Genomic DNA, 18697 nt, shown 5'->3' with positions numbered 1-18697 from the left:
CAAATTAGGAGAAGACCTCCAACACGATGGAACGAGTGAGTGGTCTCCCGCGGGATTTACGTACAAAATGGGAATGTAAGAACTGGCAAGATCAACTTGGCCGTTAAATCCTTGCCTTCTCACCTGCAACCCCTCTGTTGTATCCCTCTCTTACACGTACTGGAAAATCCCCCACGAAAATTCACCTGACTCTTTCATGAAGGCTGAGAGAAGAGGCGAGATACGTGGCTCAATTTTTATTTCAAACGTCTACTGAGTCACTTCCGTTAGAGATTTCATGGGGCATTATTCAGGAGGAATTGACGGTGCTTTTCATCTACAAATGCATGGGCCATCGTTTCTTCTATCATCGCTTACTTATTTTCTTTGTTCTATCTACTTCAAGGCTACGAAGATAAATGGGAAAATGTCGGAGAGTCGTAGCAGATTCATGGAATATTTAAGGAGATTTCAGATTTAATACCCCGACTTTTTCATTCTTATTTAACTACTGAAATAAAAGGCGAAATGATTTTTTTTTCTATACCAGGGTAAATTGGAGTAATGGTATATCCTCGTAGCGCAAGGTTAAACGGAAGAAGCGGGGAAGACAATCGGAAAAGCTGTTTGATCATTTTTTTTCCGCAGAAAGTAGATGTATTCGCAATTTTAATGCAGTGGCTTTCGATTATAACCGGTATTTGAAGATATTATCGGCAATTCAATCGAGGACTTGGGGCAGTGTGGCTTGAGTTAAAGCAGAGATATGAGATTCCAGGGCAGATATCGATTTTACTTCAGATGCTTATAGTTCAAAAACTTTAGATCTATTTCCCTGGGCATTTTAAGCCTTCGTTATTGACATTATCATCCTGTAAATGGGCCTAAATTAAAGGGAATTAATCAACTGCTGCCAGAGTTACCAGAAGGGATCGGAAGCAAACGAGACGATTAGAACAATTGAAATCCTTCTTCTCCAATTTTTTACCCAAGATGACGACCATTATTTTGAATTTCAATTCAACTCGGGGATTAATGTATTCATACATCTAACGAAAATCGTATCATCATAGGACGAAGCATCACAAATCGAGTTAACGCGGGAGTTGTGGGAATCTTTGTCCAGTGAAGCGGAGGTGGGTTAACTCTATTTTAAACTCGGCCCAGTGGCGCTTCGGTTTGTTTCCCAAGGGCTTCCGCATATACACCCGGCTACTGCACATTCGGGATGGGGTAAATGGTAACGCGATAAGTTGATGGTGAAGAGAAACCGGATGGGCTCTAAAAAGTTTTTGGACAAATGGAAACTTTGAAAATGTCAGTCATTACAAATGTATGAGACAATCAGAAACAATAAATAGGAACCATTTGCCGTGGAGAAGATGGAAAATTATGCATATAAATTCTGATGGTGAAACCCATACTATTGTTTGATAACTTCGACTAAATGTCATTTCCAATGAAATATTGCCTTCGGACTATTGATCCTAAACTCAATCCCGATGGTTTATCCTCATTATTCCGATCGAACAACTATAATCGTTAATTAGAAATGCAGGGACTAACGAAAACACTGTCAGGATTAACCGCAGAGTGTGGTTACACAGGATCTATCCAAACGAGACAGCTTATTTCGAAGTAGGTGGGGTAGGAATGAACATCAACTGAACACTATTCACCCGAGTGAGGACAGTTGTATCTGGAAAGTGGTTAAATTGGTTTTCCATGCCTAAATGCCGATACCCTGAAGACCGGGATACTCACGTCACCTTGACATTTATTTGACGGCCCACTTCTCCCACAGTACAAAGTTCCCAGAAAAACATGGTTTTCCGTTCAATATTTGTGCTCACGCGTTGCACAACGAGAACGATATATTCCCAATGGTAATTAACGGCAGATAATCATGTTTGGTAAAAAAATATTGAAAATTAGTCACACCCCAGTGGCAAATTAAATCATGAAAATCGATGTATTTACCGAATGCCTCTCATATTAACATTAAAAGGCTTCCAGCTAACATGAAAATCTCATTTGACCCGTCAACAGTAACCAGTCCACATGGCTGAATACAACGCACACACGATCAATCAAACATGAAATTTCTAAACCTAGATAGCTAAATTCACGATTCAGTTCTATCTCAGCCAGAAAATTTCAAAATCCACGATTTTAACCCATTTTCTCAATGAAAAATTCAAAGAAGATCAGCCTTCCTTTAAGAGTAATTTAATTATATTGATAATGAAAAATAGTCCAACTCATCAGAGAGCCCTCATCTCAACCAGAATAAATAATCTACTCACTTGGAATATCCCAAACGCTGTACCGACGTGTACATTTGTCCTCGAAAAGCTCACTATCTTCTCATGGTCCAGTGCTTGTGCTCCAGAATCCTTGAACTCTCCGTCCAAATAAAACTCACACTCCCCCCCTAGAATACAAAAAAAAAAGTCCATCACATCGATCATCCCAAATCCATCAACATCGTCCAGAATAATGATAAAAATAGAAAAAAATAAATCTACATCACGAACTTCCACATCACCCGAAATCATTTTTCACCCACCTGCGAAATGCTTTTCCTCTTCAAAACATACGTATTTAAAAAACCGAAAAAAATGTTAAAACCACCTGCACTCACTCTCGCTTCGGATTATACTTGTGTGCACACACTGCAAAAGTACCACTGGTCCCGTCGTAGCAGTGCCATTTGCCTTGACTAGAATGAAAAGAGTGGGAGAGAGCGTGGGTAGATTGTACGGGTGGATGGGGGCTGGGGAGGAGGAGGTGGAGATTTTGGAGGAGAGGGTTGAGGTGGTTTTCTATCGGCGTAGCGTTTGGAAAAGCACGCGAGTGCCACTACAGAACAGAGCAGCTCCAGCAGCCCACGCCGTCACTTCTGATACACTTTTGCCATGAGGGGATGTGGGAGGGTGGTAAGGGACAAGGGAAAGCGTGGGGAGGAGGGAGTGAGATGGATTGTGAAGGAACTACCCCTCTCATTCGGGCTATTTGGGCGCCTGTGCCGTCCAGGGTAGCGCGCACAACGTGAACTGAACGAGAACTGGGGAAACGTGTGAGGGCAGGAGAGAAGCCCGGGAGGCCCCGCGCCACTGACTGCCTCGGGATGTTGCGAGCTGGGCCGAAAAACCGCGAAGATCTGCGAATTCGATGCTGGGGGATGGCGGGGGTCAGTAAGAAAATTATGCGGATTTTTAGGGTAATTGGGGAGCACTTGGCTTGGATGTACTTGGCGGGGGTTATGGGTTGAATACTGGGGGAGGTTGAGGTGAGGGATTGAATTGTTATTGTATGAGTTTTTTCGATAGTCGTTGGGAGGTTATTTACTGGGGTTATGTGCATAACAAATTACGAGGGCTACGGTTAACGTGCATCAAGTACTTGGTCGAACATTTGGGCTCATGGTGCGGAGGGAATTGAACGGAGACTTGGCCTATGTTTGACTTTGTCTTCGGATTTGTCGAAAATTTAGATGAGATTGCAACGAAACTTTTTTTAAACAAATTTTGAGATTAAATAAATATGTTTAATATTTAAAAGTAGAAGAAATAAATAAGTAGATCGTCGTGGAGATGGGGCAGTAAAAAATAGCGCGCATCGGTAACAAAACTCTTGAACCGAAGCAATTTCAAATTAATTCAGACCAGCAATCAGGGGTGTAAATAGCCCAAACAATGTCGCAATGTATTTCTAACCTAAAAAATCCAAACTTTTTCCCCCCTCACCGGCTGTGGTTTTACTCGATCGTTAATTGGAATAGATTGTATCGTTCAACAAGGGGGATACGACAATTCTAGTGGTAAAAATGGGTAGACAATGGATTCGGTAAATATTTCGAATTCCCCCGGATAAAGTGGTAAACTGTTTGTCATTGGCTAAGTGCTGCTCTGGGTCAATGAAAATGTACTGCTCAGGGTGGAAATTAGGAGGTTAGGGTCACCGAGGCATCAGGTTGAATGTGCGAAGGGGAGATGAAGAGGGGCTAGTAGCTACAAGAGATATTGATCTACCAGAGTTTGAAGTTCAACCATTGGTATCTGATCAATCACCAATGTTCATGAATTTTTTATTTCATTTTTTCCCCCACCAATCCACCTCCCTCCCCCCGAAGTGGAGAAGACACGTGGTAAATTTCAACTACGAACGCCTCCTCTGGGGTGCCTCATCTGGGTAACAGTATCGATCTATTTTTTTCTTCCTTTCTTCCACCTCCTTTTGCCCAGGATGGGGGCTAAACTACGATGGTTGATTTTCTCACAATTTTTCTTTGTTGAGACAAAGCGCAACAACTTTGCGGCAGACAGTTTTAAACTGCTTGGGATTCTGAGAGATGTACTTGTGTGCGGGACAATTCATTTTTCTCCGTTTGCATTAATGGGATTTTTCTTTTATTTGTTTGTCGGTGAGTAACAAAGGGGAAATTGAACGTTGCGATTAAATTTTTTTTGCATCAGTTGTTGCAATGTGAATTGATGGGGAATTTATTGGAACTAGACGGAAGAATCTGGGGAAATTATTTCAGGAATAAGTAGATTTCATGAGTTTTTTTTTCACATAACGGAGGAGTTATTGGGATATAGTATTTATTGCCAGGGTTACCCCACCGCTATAATTCATGAGAATCAAATAAACGAATCGGAATGAAAATTGGAGGAGTTGCCACATGAAGTCTATGATTTGTGCAGGTGTAATGAATGAAAAGTGATAACCGAATTGGAAAGAAATCGGCGCTTTAATACATAAAATTAATTTGATTTAGTTTAAAAAGATTTTTAAGAGTTGAAGATTTTATTCTTTCGGGAAGAAGCACGTTTTGTGTTGCTTCGTAATTTTGGTTGAATATTTTTCTCCTTGCATCTCAAAAGATGACTCGATATAGTCCCCCGCGCAGATATCCGCAAGTAAAATACCTGTTTTGCCACCCAGCAAAGAAAATAATGTTCATTAAAAAAAACAACCCTATTGTTACCTATTTCACAAGGATAACCCGAGGGATTAGAGTACACCTCTTATCCTCTGAATGGGGGTAAGCTCAAAATACCCGGCAAAAAAGCGGCAATGGTTCTCATTAAATGGAAGAAAGAATTGGTGGAGGACAGGAAATTGTCTCCAGCGAGAAAAAAAGAATAGACAAAACGTCTTCTTGGTGAAGTAAAATAAAGCGTCAGATTAATTTTTATTCCTGGAATGGTTAAGACGACTTTCCGGTTCAACAACTTGGGCGATAAGGGTTTGAGAAAGTGGAATAAAACAATCCTTAAGTTCGACCCCCCCCCTCTCCCCCTGGGGGGACTCTTTGCACGAAGAGGATCCAATCAACGCTCAAGGAGATGGTTCTACGGTCCTCCAAATAAAATTTCAATGAAAAAAATTTCACCTGAATATTTTCATGTCAGTGAGTGTGTATACGAAGGTAATTAAATGGTTAAATTTTCAAGTTGATCAGTGACAATTATTCTGCGAAATGTCGGTCAAACGCTCACTGATCACAAATAGTGGGAAAAAATTGATAAAAAATTTATTTTCAATTGATTTTGTCAGCAGGATGCCGATTTTTAATGACCAAATCAATTCACGAAGTTATCACAGTCCCCCGAAGGTGTAGAAGGTACGAGAATACCTGAGCTGAAGGGAAAATAGCGCCAAGTATCCGACCGAGGAAAACCAGCAAATTTAACATACTCTAAATTTATTTTAATAATTAATATGTACAATTTATACTCCATACATTCAATATCTATTTCCGTAGTGATTTACTATGCATTTGATTTAATGTCTCGTTTCATGAATCCGCGGTGGGGGCTTGATCGCACCTCCATTATTTTCAAGAATAAAAATTGTCAATAATAAAATTCATAAAAAAATCGGTGGAGCGGTTGTTTGATAAGAATTTGCGACAACGTGAGAGAAAGTATCAATAAGGGTATCACCGATACCCTTAACTAAATATTTTCGAACCGTCACTGTCTCCCCCTCGTCCCGATTAATGTCATCATTGTTATCATTATGAAACCGTCGCTCGCATTCCGCATTGCGGTCTCGAAGGACCTACGTGACCTACGACCTCTATGTATCCAGTCTCCGTGCTACCTCCCCCTCAATCCCCCTAGTCCCAACCCCCCCCCTTCATCTCTCCATCGCAGTGAATGGACCAACTCGAGTTACTACTCCCTCAAGAGTGCACTCACTAATTTTGATAATTAGCAAAATTATTCCCCCCGAGTATCCGCGCTGGCATTAAATGAGACCAAAAAACGAAAATTAAATTGTTAAAAAAAATCGAGAGGAGAAAAAAGAGAAATATCCTCCCTCGTGTTAATAGGGATGGGCAGTGGGAGGTGAATCACAATTTAGTTTTGCTCCGATTGCCAGAGACAAACTCACACGTTGTGGATGGAAAATTCAACCGTGCACACATCGGAATTAGCGCGAGTACCATCCCACGGTTATTGATTTGAAATAAAACGAAAAAAAAATGGGAATGCTCCATTTTTTTTGCCAAAGGGGTGGGAATTTTTGTCATCACTTCTTCTTTTAGAGTGGATATGGGAAAATTTGATCATATGAATTCGATAGTAATTACAAGTAACTTGATTTTACAAATTATCATCGATGGAAAATTTTCATGCGTTGTTGAAATAATGGATAATTGCGAATGTTGATAACTAGGTATCAATATTAAAAATAATTAATTAAATTTCCAAATTAAAAAGATTCTGCTGGGAATGTTTTATGAATTAGTATGAAAATGCCATTTTTGGGGTATTTATGAATCATCAATTTTTTACCATCAAAATGATTTGATATTATTTAGTTCAGGTGTTAAAACATGTAAATGATATTTATTTATACTGTTAGCACTGCTGAATTATTTTATGCAGGTGTCATGTAAATGTTTGCACAGTCTGTTTATAGCTGGCAGTTGAATGAGTGATTTATTTTATTTTTATTTTTTTTTAATTGATGATCAATAGTGAGGAAAATCATAAAAAAAAATAAATGATAAATAATGGATCATAAACTCGACTCGAAAGGTCATTAACAATTTTAATGAGTTAAAATGGGTGTATTTATTTTCTGGCTTTACCAAATTGACCAAGAAGCCAAGAAATTCACTACAGTAGCTGTGCTCCACCTCGAGTCACCGCAATCGTAATAAAATTGTAAAAATATTACGTGCACCAACCAAGTACACAAAGTATACTTACTCAGCCCTCTCTGTACACACGAGGAAGCAGCTCTCTCACGAGAGAGTAGGCCATCAAAGGACGGATGAGGTTCACTTTGTAAACTTGTTGAAACCAAGTATACGTAACACTGGCTGCCACCCACCCTGGAGGGAATGCATCCACCCTCATCCCCTACCCCTCGCCGAAGAACTCCCCTAGTCGCTCAAAATCCGTTGACGTGAAAATCCTGTTTGTTTAGGTTCCTCCATAAGCACACGTCTCGAGACTTCAATTTTCCCACCTTTCACAACTCCTTAGAAAATCATTCTTCTCCATCTTCCCCTGACTCCCCCCTGTTGCCGCCCAACACCCATAAAAAAAAAGTTATCCCGGTGTAAAAGGTATTCGAAAGTTAATTTACAGGGGCTTCAAATGACGGAGGTGAGGGTATTATTTCTTCAACAATGGATGAAAAATAAAACTATGACGATGTTAATGGAAAAATTGTAAATGGCTTAATGAATATTTCATGAGAATGGGCAAAGAATGGAAATTATTATGGTAACTAAGGCTTTTTATTTATCTTGGATGTTCGCAGAGGAGAATTCCATTTTCATTAAAATGAAAATGAAGTGTCTGCTTTTTGTAAAGAAAAAAAGGAAAATTCAATTGAGAAATTTTCATATTCAGTTATCGACTGTTGACATCATAGATTGGGGTTTAATGATTGCCAATGGTTAAGGTAGAAAATTTGAGTGCTGTTATCAAGAGTTGATGAAGATTTAAAAGTCAACAAAAATTGATCAATGGAAATTCCAAAGACAATTTATTCTAATCGTAATGAAAAATTGAAATATGCCACGTACTCCGTGGAAATGCCTTACCAACAGGCACGTTCACCATCGTAATTCATGCGCCAGCGCTACCTACTTTTGCGGTTGAAGCCACTCCACAAGCATCAACAATCCCTCCGATAAACTGTGCTGCGCTCACAGGAACTGCTTTGTCGACGATCAGGAGATTAAAAAGTCACAATGGAAGATGGGAAACTCCATCATTTATCAACAATAGATAATGCAACAAATATTGCTGCAATTATTAGCAAAGGGTAAACTAGAATTACTCCTTGAAAAATAGAATTTGAACTGTTTGAAATCGGCGATAGTTCCCTGCGTACCCAGACCAATCGATCAATATTTAAACGGTTCCCAAAATTAATGACTGGCCACTAACGACACTATCTGATCAAATTTCCTAATTAATAAAGACCTCAAACCAATGATCGAAATGAAGGTCGCAGCAATTTTTCCCAAGACACCCCATACCCACAAATTAATTTTACTGTCAATATCCCCGAACGACGAATAACCCAATTAATCCTCGACTTTCACCAATTTTCCAATTGACCCAATCCAACCTAGACCTCATTACGAACCCCCCTCCCCCTAATTCAGCCAAAAAGGTTTAAACTCACAAAAAACAATCCGTAGTATCGATCGCCCATTTTAGGACGCTGATTAGTAACTGTAATTGGTCAGAAAAAATTTTTTCACCTGTCCACTCCCCCCTGGCAATTTAAGTCAACCGTACAAAGTAGTTTGAATTCTTGTATATGAAGAACCGAGGGGTCCGTCAACTCCACCGAATACCCAGGTTAGGAATTCGATCAAAAATACTTGAGGTGGCGCCCCCTCATTTTTATATAAACTTTTTATATTTTATATAATTCCAATCCTCTTAACCTCCTTCTCTTTCCATTCTCATCCACCTTTGGCATTTAATAAATGCAACATTACTCCCGTCTTCTACCTTCTTTTATCCCTTTCCCTTTTCTCTTACTGTCGCCAATAATTTTTCGGCCAACGGATGGAGAAAACAAGGAAAGAGAGAGAGAGATTCTCGAAGAATTTAAATTAGCTACTGGGTATATCGAACTAGAAATTAATTGATTTATGACGTCCAATCGGCGCGGATCATCACAAAGGTAGGGAAGGGGGTGGGTGAAGACGAGGGGAAGGGATGAAGAGGGATCTCAATACGTTACTTCGACTAACCGCGTGCGTTCCAATCGTCGGCTTTTCACAGACACAAGAAATACATTTATTTTTATACTTTGAGAATTTTGTTTCCCTCCTTCGCGTTGTTATGTGGCGCCATCTGGTTAAAAAAACGAATTTAAAATGGCTAATGGGGAGGTTATGCGGCATTTTTCAGGTTTTGTGTGACGAGGAATTTAAAGAGGGCCCTTCGGTGGTTAAATATGTGAGAAGATGAGGGGGAGAAAAAAAATTTGGTGGTTTTCGACTAGTAGAAGGGGGAGGGGAATCGCGTGCAGGGTAATGAGAGGAATCACTTAATAAAGACTGAGAGGCGATCGCGTGACGAGACTCTTGCTCTTCTCCGCGCGTAAAACTTGAGAAACATCAATATTTACGTTTGAAGGATTTGTTTGTTTATTTTTTTTTCCTGCTGTTGGAGGTTGACGTAAACATTTATTGAGGTGGTAATTAATTGCGTGATTGTTGACGCCAGGTTATGGTAATTCAGCTAATTGCAGGAGGGGGTAGCTGGGGGGGAATTATTAATAGGAATTTAATTAGGGGAAATTTTTACTCTAATTGTGGATGATTTTGGGGTCTGGGGGAGGAAAAATGTACAACACACGCGATCATCATTCAAATGATTCCCGACATCCGTAGAATGCCTCGGTATAACATTGAAAAAGGGGTAAAAAATAAAAGTCTCTTCGTATCTCCCTGTTCTACCCCCCGAATGCATGAAAATTTGTTGTTTGTATTGCCATTAGAGTTCACTGAATTTTGCGGGTAGCTGAATTTTTTCACGCATGATTGGAATACTTCATCCATCAAATGGAGGTGAGAGAAAAAATACAGAAAGAAAGTTTCGTTGATTTTGTAACGAACGCATGAACTAATCGAGTTTGATTCGCTTTGGTAGCTATGGGGATGGATTTTTTATTCGGTGAAAGTCCATTTGTCATTTTGGGAGAGCAGCACAGATGGACTTCCATCTTGTGAGAAATTCTCGCGTTCACATTATTTCGAGAAATTATTCATAATTATTTATCCAGTGGAGAATTATTTATCCATGTACTGAGAATGAAAAAAATGGCTTATTATATTAATTCGTTGGATAGGAATTTTCGAAAATAGTCGAGTCATCCCATAACCCAAAAAACCACCAAAACCTCCAGGTGAAAATTTCAATTTCCATCCACAGCCGGTCCGTAAAAAATTCTAATTTGCCCTCAAAACACCCCGAGGAGGGGAGTCCCTGGGGGTTACGTAACCCCTTGGGAAAGGATTTAATTCCGGTGATTCGCGAAGACTCCCGGCGGTTTAACATTGAGAAAGGGGTAAACGAGCGAACGAAAGAAGCGAAAAAAAAAGAGGGAGAATTGTAGGAAATGATGAACGGGGTGGAATCTTATTCAAATATAGACGAGATTCACAATTTTGTACTTACCCCTCAGCTTTTTCCCGGTTTGGCCTCTTCCGGTAGATATACCTGGAGTCCTGGGAACAAAAAAAAATTCAAAACTTTTTTTTATGAGATGTAAAGGGCAGAGGGAACAAATAATATGACATTGGGAACATATAAATAGCTGATTTAATGTGGAAGTATGAAAAATTGGTGGCTTGAGCCATTAAGTAATATTTTTTAAATATTTTTTAGAACATTAATATTCTTAATTTCATAAAGTTTTTTTTTTGGACCTAATATTTTTTGTTCATCACTGCTACTGTTATTATTGTATCCGAAATTATGCCCTATCATATCCTATTATATCCTGATACTTCGTCTGAACAAAATTAGTCGCAAATAATTTTTGATAATTTCTTAAAAAATGGTGAATAACAAAATGAGCGCGTAAAAAAATCTAAAATACAAAATCTCTTGAGAAAACACAGCTGGTGTTGCTGGGTTTGTATATCAGGTACAGGTAAAACCTACGCTTGAATGCGGAGGTTAAGGTCTCCCATAGAAATGAAAGCAGAGAGAAAAAAGGAGCGGTAGCCCAAAAGATGTCATCTTGCGCAATTTTGATTTTTTTTTTCACCGGCTTTCTCATTTCTGTTGGACGTACCCTTTTTTACACCCCTTTTCATGAATTCTTCTTTCCTTTTTTTTCTTTTATTTCAGCAGCGTCGCTGTGTGGAAAATCCTTTGGTTATAAAAATCCTGGGGTGAAAAGGGTTGAGAGACCTGCTGGGTTTTAATATGTATTAAATAACGGATTTTTTTTAGCGAGAGTTGTTAGTAATCAGATGATGGAATTAATTTTCTTCAGTCGATTGGCATTTGCCTTTTAAATGAATGAACGAGAAAATTTTATTCATTCTCGAGAGGGAAAATGAGACTCACAAAATCATTGAATTATTAGCGAAAAGGGGTTGAAATTTTTTTCTAAATAAATTATTGTATATTTATTATTTAGTCCTTTAGTGTTCCTTTATAAGCGAAAGGAGACTCGAATAAACATATTCTAGCGTCAATTTTTGACAATAAACTCTCGCAACAGTAAATAATTTCGAAAAAAATTACTGTTTTACGTAATCCATCAAAAAATCTACCTGTTACCCCTTCTTATATTACTAAACACCCCAAAATTCCAAAGAACTGCAATTGTAGTTGATTTTTCCCCCAAAACAGAAAAAAAAACGATCTCTCAATCCCCATTGTTCCCAAAAAATTTCTATATTTTAACATCTTGTCCTTAGTCAGAAGCTTTCCCCCTCCATCCAAGTCCTCAACCCCTTTTTTACCCGTCAGCTGCACCAAACATTCGGCATCTGTACTCTACCCTTTCTCCAATGCCTCGACTGTTGTTACGTGCAACGAAAAGATTTTTTCCTCCCAAAAAAAGGAGGGAAATTCAGTCTCTATGAAGAATCATGATACCGGGGGAAAAAATAACCAGGAAGTAAATATTTCGAGTCTCACGATAATCTTCATCTTGATATCGTGTTTGCGTTGAGATTAGAAAGGGGAGAATTGTAGAATTTTTCGGGTTTTTTTTCTTTTTTTTAAAGGTGGGATTTTATAAGGAGTTTACATCTGGTTCCCTTTCTTATTTTTACGCTTTGGTCACACAACACGTTTCAGAAACGTGACTCTGGATGGGTAGTTGGGATTTCAGGGGGTGGGGTGGAATGATCAGATGCGTGTCTTGCAATAATTCACATTTCAAAATTGTGGATTTATCGGAAATTAATTTGAAAGGATAATTTATTGGATTTCGAAAATATTAGAGGTTCCTCGGTGACTGTGGAACCCATTCGGTAAGAAATATGTTTACTGACATTTAAACAATTTCCTCAGTGAAAACAATATAAAAAAATCTGGGAAAATGATAAATTTTCGTTCAATTGCTCAGGAAAAATTACTGAGAGATTCAAAAAATTTCGAGACATCTCCCTTTCAACATGACGACTTCTAAAGAATTTTCAGAACACTAGTTTATTTAAAAAATGTATTTCTGCGTATTCTCGACAGAATTAAAAATAATGAAGAGGTCTTTGTACGAATAACCGTTGAATTCTCACGTATCCTCGAGTGCTCCACGAATGGCTAGTCTCGAACAAATATATTACACGATAAGGGCTTTTTGAGAGAGCACAGACGTCTTCTCCGCATGACGGTTTTCATCTTCTCTTTAAATTTTAAACTCTCATCTTCGCCTCTTTCTTTCATATTTCTCCCCATCCACACAGCTCTTGTGAATGCGCGGAACAGATATGCGAAGGGGAAAATGTATCGGCCCCCACATGGCCCCCAGTCAGACTTATCAGGGACCTGTAATTTTAGATTTCTGAATATGCGCGTGCGTTTTTCGATGAGAAGCACTCAACTATTTCTATATTTAGGGTGATAAATTCATTCAGTTCCCTACGATAATTGATTGCCGATGATCAAGAAGACGTAAAATATTTGCTATTGAAAAAAAAGGAGTAATAATAATGACAATATCATCATGCAGATGATTATCCGGCCCTAGGACGCCCGAAACAACCATAAAACACAATTTTTTAAAGATTAAACACCGGAAACAGCATACGCATCCTAATCCAACACACTTGGGCATTGAAAACTCGTCGGAAAAAAGGTAGCGTGTAAATTTGTACGAGGGTGTGTTGACCCCAGGAATCCAGCAACTGCGAGAGAAAAAAACGAGAAGTGGATGGAAATTGGGGCAACCCTTTGTTTTTTACGATGCAACCCTCGTCATTGTCGTGGGAACAAGAAAAAAAATTAATGATGAATATATTGGGTTCGGTTAATGTAGGGGTGTATGCTAAATATAAGATGATTTTTTTGGTTTAAAAAACCAACACATGAGAAGAGATTCTCATGGATTTTTTTACATTTTTTTTTTTCAGTAAAATTATCGTGAAAACCCCTGACGCTGGAAATTTAAAGGAGATATCTCAATTATTTGAGTTGTATATTTGCCTCAGCATTCATGACAATTAACCTTATGATTAAGGATTATTTTTTCATTAATCTCCCGTTCATCATTCGTAAATGGTACTATAATTGGTGGCTTTATCGTATGATAATTGTGGGAATGACGAGCTGAAAAGTCGTAACGAAAAACGCAATTTTTAAAAATGTTCATGCCGTCACGAGAGCTGAAATATTCTCAAACGAATATAAATTGAATATTCCTGGTGAAAGAAACGTACGTGACACATGCACAGACACCAGCGTCTTATTCCGGATTAACTCTTATATCCTCTTTGTAACTCATTTTCAGTCTCTTTATTTCTTTCCCTCACAATATCCCCCTCCTCAATTCATCTCAATATTTTTTTTTATCCATCCTCTTTGACTCGTCAATTCAGAAGGACAGAAAGCCGAAAAAAAAAAAATTGTACCACTTGAAGAATTTAATGCGGTTGTAGAAAAGATACCGACGAAAAATGAATCTGTGTGTCAAAAGGGCGTGCATAAGTGGGAACGATGAGACGTAAAAAAACAACAACCGGAAGTTATTGTTTGATTCAGGGGGAATGAGCAATTACTCAATTTAATTCAATAGTCCATCAAATTATTAATATTATTCTCCAATGAAGAATTTTATTTTGTCAAAGTGATGATAAAAAGTCGAGTGAATTGAGAATTTTTTTTTTTTAACGTTCACATGAAGAATAAAAAATGATAAAAATTCTCATGACATTCAATCATTAAAATTTTCCACGGAACCTAGAAACTCTTTCATATTTCCTCATCCATCAAAAAAACCCTTCCCCTAGTAAAAAATCTTGTACTTACAATTAATCGTGACGAGTCAGGGGGAAAAAAAACATTTTTTTTAATGATTTCTGGAAACGATTTGAGCGCAAGAAATGTGAACGATCCGTTGAAAAAATTCATCTCGAGTGCGAGGGGAAATCAGAGGTGGGACAGGTAAATGATGAGGCTGATGAGGATATGCTTATGGTGGGGATGATTAATCGATTTCGTGGATTGAGGTGCCCCCCTGTAGTGATGATTTTTTGACGTTTTCGTATGATGAGAGAAGAAACTTTTTTAGAAATATCAATCACTTCTTTTGAGAGTTTTTTGAGAATTTTCGAGGGGCGCAAAGCTTTTTTTATCAACGGGGTAGTGCACCCTCCGGGGGAAAAATGATACTCGGTAAGTCTCCGGAATTACCAAAACACGGATAAAAAAAAAATGTTCGATGATGGGGTCTTGTTTTTTCGGGCTTTCCGCTGGGACGCGTGGGTAAATTTGAATAACTCTTTTCAGGGGGAGGGGGAGACCATGGGAAACCGGAAATAAAAGTATGGCAAGATGTGGGTGTATATTAAAGTACGGAACATTTTTAGAGCTCCACAAGGGGGAAAATTTATACTTCATCTCGAAAGCCAATTATTTTTCTTTCACATGAACCAAAATATTGATTTCTAAAGAGTTTAGGGCCTTCGGTATACATAGACCTTGTAATTTTATTTTGGGACTGATTGCTAAAGATATTCCTGATTGGGGAATGTAATATTGCACTCCGGCTATTGTTTAATAAGAGAAGTAAATTGATAATAGATTAATAATAAAAGCTGAATCGATAATTTTCCCATGATTTCAATCTCGAAAACGATTCTACGGAGAACATGTAGAAAATCATTCATTACCACAATTTGGAGATTATTCCCGTTTGATTGATAAGATAATTTATGGCTCGCCGGGGATTGAAGAATAATGGGAGCTGAGCAGTCGAGTCCGCAGAGACTTGATCTCACATCATTTCAAAATATTCCCAGTGAGTGAAAAAAAAAAATGAAAAAATTTTCCGATGATCCAGTACAGTTAATAAAACTCCAAAAATCAATTAATTAAACATCAAACGATTCTAGACTCGAAAGAAAAATCGTGTGATTGGACTTTTGATCGGGTGAGTGCAAGAAATATTTTTTATCTTTCAAAAAACTTCACATTTATTTATTACATTCGATCAATCGATCCAGATACCGATAATCAGACCCTGCAGTTCTCGCGCACCTCCAGATCCACAAAATTAAACCTCCGAAAAGAAGAGAATAAAAATAAACTGGGTGAAGGAGGGTGGGGGCAGACAGTGGAAGAAAATCGCAAAGCAAAATACACGAAACTATAATATCGCACACATAAGCGATTCTCGAGACGCCTGAGATTGTGTGCAAGGGTCTGTCTCTTTTCAAATAATTCAAAAACCGGCCGATCGAACATATATTTCTGGGGTCCTGAGGCCCCTCGTACCGTGTAATTATCGTTGGAGTGCCTCAACCAAGGGCTCACCCTCCTCCCTGCCACCCTTCACTCGATCCGCTCTATGAGAATTGCTGAATGCATCAGTGAAGCTCAATATTTCGTTGAAAAAGAAATAATAAAAATGGAAATGAAGAGAAAAAAAACTATTCACTTCTTCCGAGACGATTTACGACAATAATTAGTGAATTTACCCATTTGGTGGTCAGTTATTTCTGTCGTAAGACGCCGACGTTTCCCCTTTGCTAAATAAAAAATTACGTTGGAGCGGAAGGTGACATTAAAAAAATAAAACAAGAATTGTAATTTTCTTGAATTTTGATATGCGATCAGTTGTGATAACATGGGTCGATGACCTGACATACTATAGATATCGTGTTTGTCACTGAAATCGTCCCAAAAATTCCGATATCCCCGATAAACCTCGCAAAACCAGATTTACGTATCTTTCAAGAAAAAAAAACAGCTTTCCCACTCGTATTTCCTTTTTCATGCCACCTTCCCCAATGATTAGATAAGACGAGATACAATAGTAGGCAGCGAGCCCATATGCGGTCACTTCTCCACTTGTGTCTTATAATGCGATTATATCGTATTACGGCGCCATCATTTCGCGTGAAAATGGATTAATGCGAGAAGGTGGCAGGTTTTTCCTGGAAAAATTGTGTCGCCACATTCTCGTAAAAAATATATGTGACTCGCATAATCAACGCAAATGAAAATGAAATGTGATCATAAATTAAAAAGCGTAAAATAACAACCGTCTTCTTATTCACATCTTCAGAAATAAATTGAGGGAGAAAATTTGGAAAAAAGTCCTAAAAATAATTTGGGTCTGATATTGGTCTGCAATTTTTGGGTCTTGTCACCGAAAAAAATGACTAAACGGTTGAACAATATGGTAGACAAAGCTTTCGAAAGAAACTTGAAAAAAATACGATAAAAATTTCGATAATCATTGCCTCCCCAATTTCCCCCAATTGAAAAAATCCCTGACATCCAGATCATAATTTCGTAAATTCCCGTAATTTCCCCTCATCATCTCCAAACAAACAAAAAAAAAGGGAGAGAATCAAAAGGGGGAAAAAAAATTACAAAGTATACGGAATCATTGATTCGAATGCAGGAATCGGCAAAACGTAACAAAGAGGCCCAGTGGGGAGAAAGAGAAAGAGGGAGTGAGTAGTGAGGGGTGAGGGAAGGGGGATGGACGAATAGAAACTAAGAAAGACTTATGGAAACAGACAATGACGGACGAATGGAAACAAATGACTGTGTTTAAACTTGAACGTGACAAAATTGAAAAATTCCGCGGGTAAAAGCCAAGTGAAACCCCCCACCTCTATCATAAGGCCCCACTTGGATGTATGCTGCCCCCAGCCCTCCCTCCTCGCGCCCCACTCCTCATCATCGACATTGTGTTGTCTCTTCATTCTCTTTTTCTTCTCATTATTTTTTTCCATTTGTTTTTTCTTTTATCCGTCTTCATCGTTCTTATACATTTCTGAAGGGGCCCTTTGTACTCTCATTCGGCACGCATGAATACCAAGATATATTAGAGGGGATGGAATTATATTCCGAGTTTATTGTCGAGTGAAATTGTTGAGGAGAATTTGTTGATTAGAATTTTGTGGAAAAAAATTATTGAACGAGAACGGAAAAATTTCTGACTGATTGCTGAGTGGGAATGTATTGTGGGCCTCATAAGAGGTGGGTTTGGGGTCCTACAGTACTTGAGATTGTGATACGTGGATTTTTTTGAAAATTTATGTATTAATTTTATACAAGCGAATGAATTAAATGAATATTCGATGAGTAAGGTCAAAACTCTGGGCCTTATGCGTTAATTGGGGATTCTATACGAATGAATATAATTTGTGTGATAGCAATTTTGTCGTGGTGTAGTTATTTATGAATACATAAATCGCTTTCATTGGAGTTCAATAAGACTCATAAATACTGGGCCCACGTACATCATAGTGGGTCCAAAATTTCAATTAAGCTCCCTTAATAATGTTCTTATAAACGTTTGGATGAATTCGTTAGTCGAGGGAGACGATAATCGCTACAAGGCCCAACACGAAAGACAATGAAAAAAATAATCCTATGAAAAATTTGAATATTTTCATGAAATAAAATTGATTGACTTTACGTGATGGTATCAATGATGCCAATCAGATTCCTCCCAAGTCCCTGGGCCTACTAGTAGTGTCTCCTACACCAATCACCATTGCAGTTTATCTCAACCTCGTGATTTCTCTTCTCCAACTTGTTCCCTCCCTCTACCTCTCCAAACCCCCCGCCCGCCCTTTTTCCAAGATCTCTTCATGCTATGGTAATTTTCATTTCTCCATAGATGTCAGATTCACTTGACTATTCTACTGTTCACTCCGCAGGATGAAATGAAAATAAAAAATCTGAAGACACAAAATGAAAGGAAAGAATAAAAATAAAAATTACAACAATGATTGTTCATTTTTCCGTTTCTCGATCTGCTCTTGAGAAGTTGCATACCGATCCTCCGCAAATACCTTGACGAAGGTGTGCAGATGAAGGAGAAGCGGAAGGTAGAAGGTATATATATACTCTAGGTGCATCACTGTCCCTCCATCCTCTTATTTTCCCCTCTTACTTGGGCCTTGCCGCGCCTTCTCATTCTCCTTGTTCTCCTTTATTCATTTTTTTATTCATCCGTATCTTTCACACACTCATACATACTAAGTAAAATACATTTATTAAAGTTGTAATATAAT

The 18697-nt window shown here is 38.4% G+C and overlaps 1 protein-coding gene across 2 annotated transcripts in view; it reads right to left on the bottom strand.

The window, feature by feature from the left end:
* The window catches only part of LOC135166685 (ly6/PLAUR domain-containing protein 6B-like), a 60674-nt gene that overhangs the window by 20067 nt on the left and 21910 nt on the right, over nt 1–18697 (bottom strand). Inside the window, exons 5-6 of one of the 2 annotated variants that reach the window (XM_064129200.1) lie at nt 10659–10708; nt 2286–2413 (exon numbers count right to left, since the gene is read on the bottom strand). The gene's annotated coding sequence lies outside the window, so the exon portion shown is untranslated. Of the gene's footprint in view, nt 1–2285; nt 2414–2548; nt 3027–10658; nt 10709–18697 lie in introns of those variants that run through there. The other variant, XM_064129199.1, reaches the window with a different exon arrangement.

The sequence above is a fragment of the Diachasmimorpha longicaudata genome, chromosome 10, assembly GCF_034640455.1.
Source record: "Diachasmimorpha longicaudata isolate KC_UGA_2023 chromosome 10, iyDiaLong2, whole genome shotgun sequence".
NCBI lineage: Eukaryota > Metazoa > Arthropoda > Insecta > Hymenoptera > Braconidae > Diachasmimorpha > Diachasmimorpha longicaudata.
The sequence above is the reverse complement of the archived record's forward strand: the minus strand, read 5'-3'. Positions and strand labels throughout refer to the sequence as shown.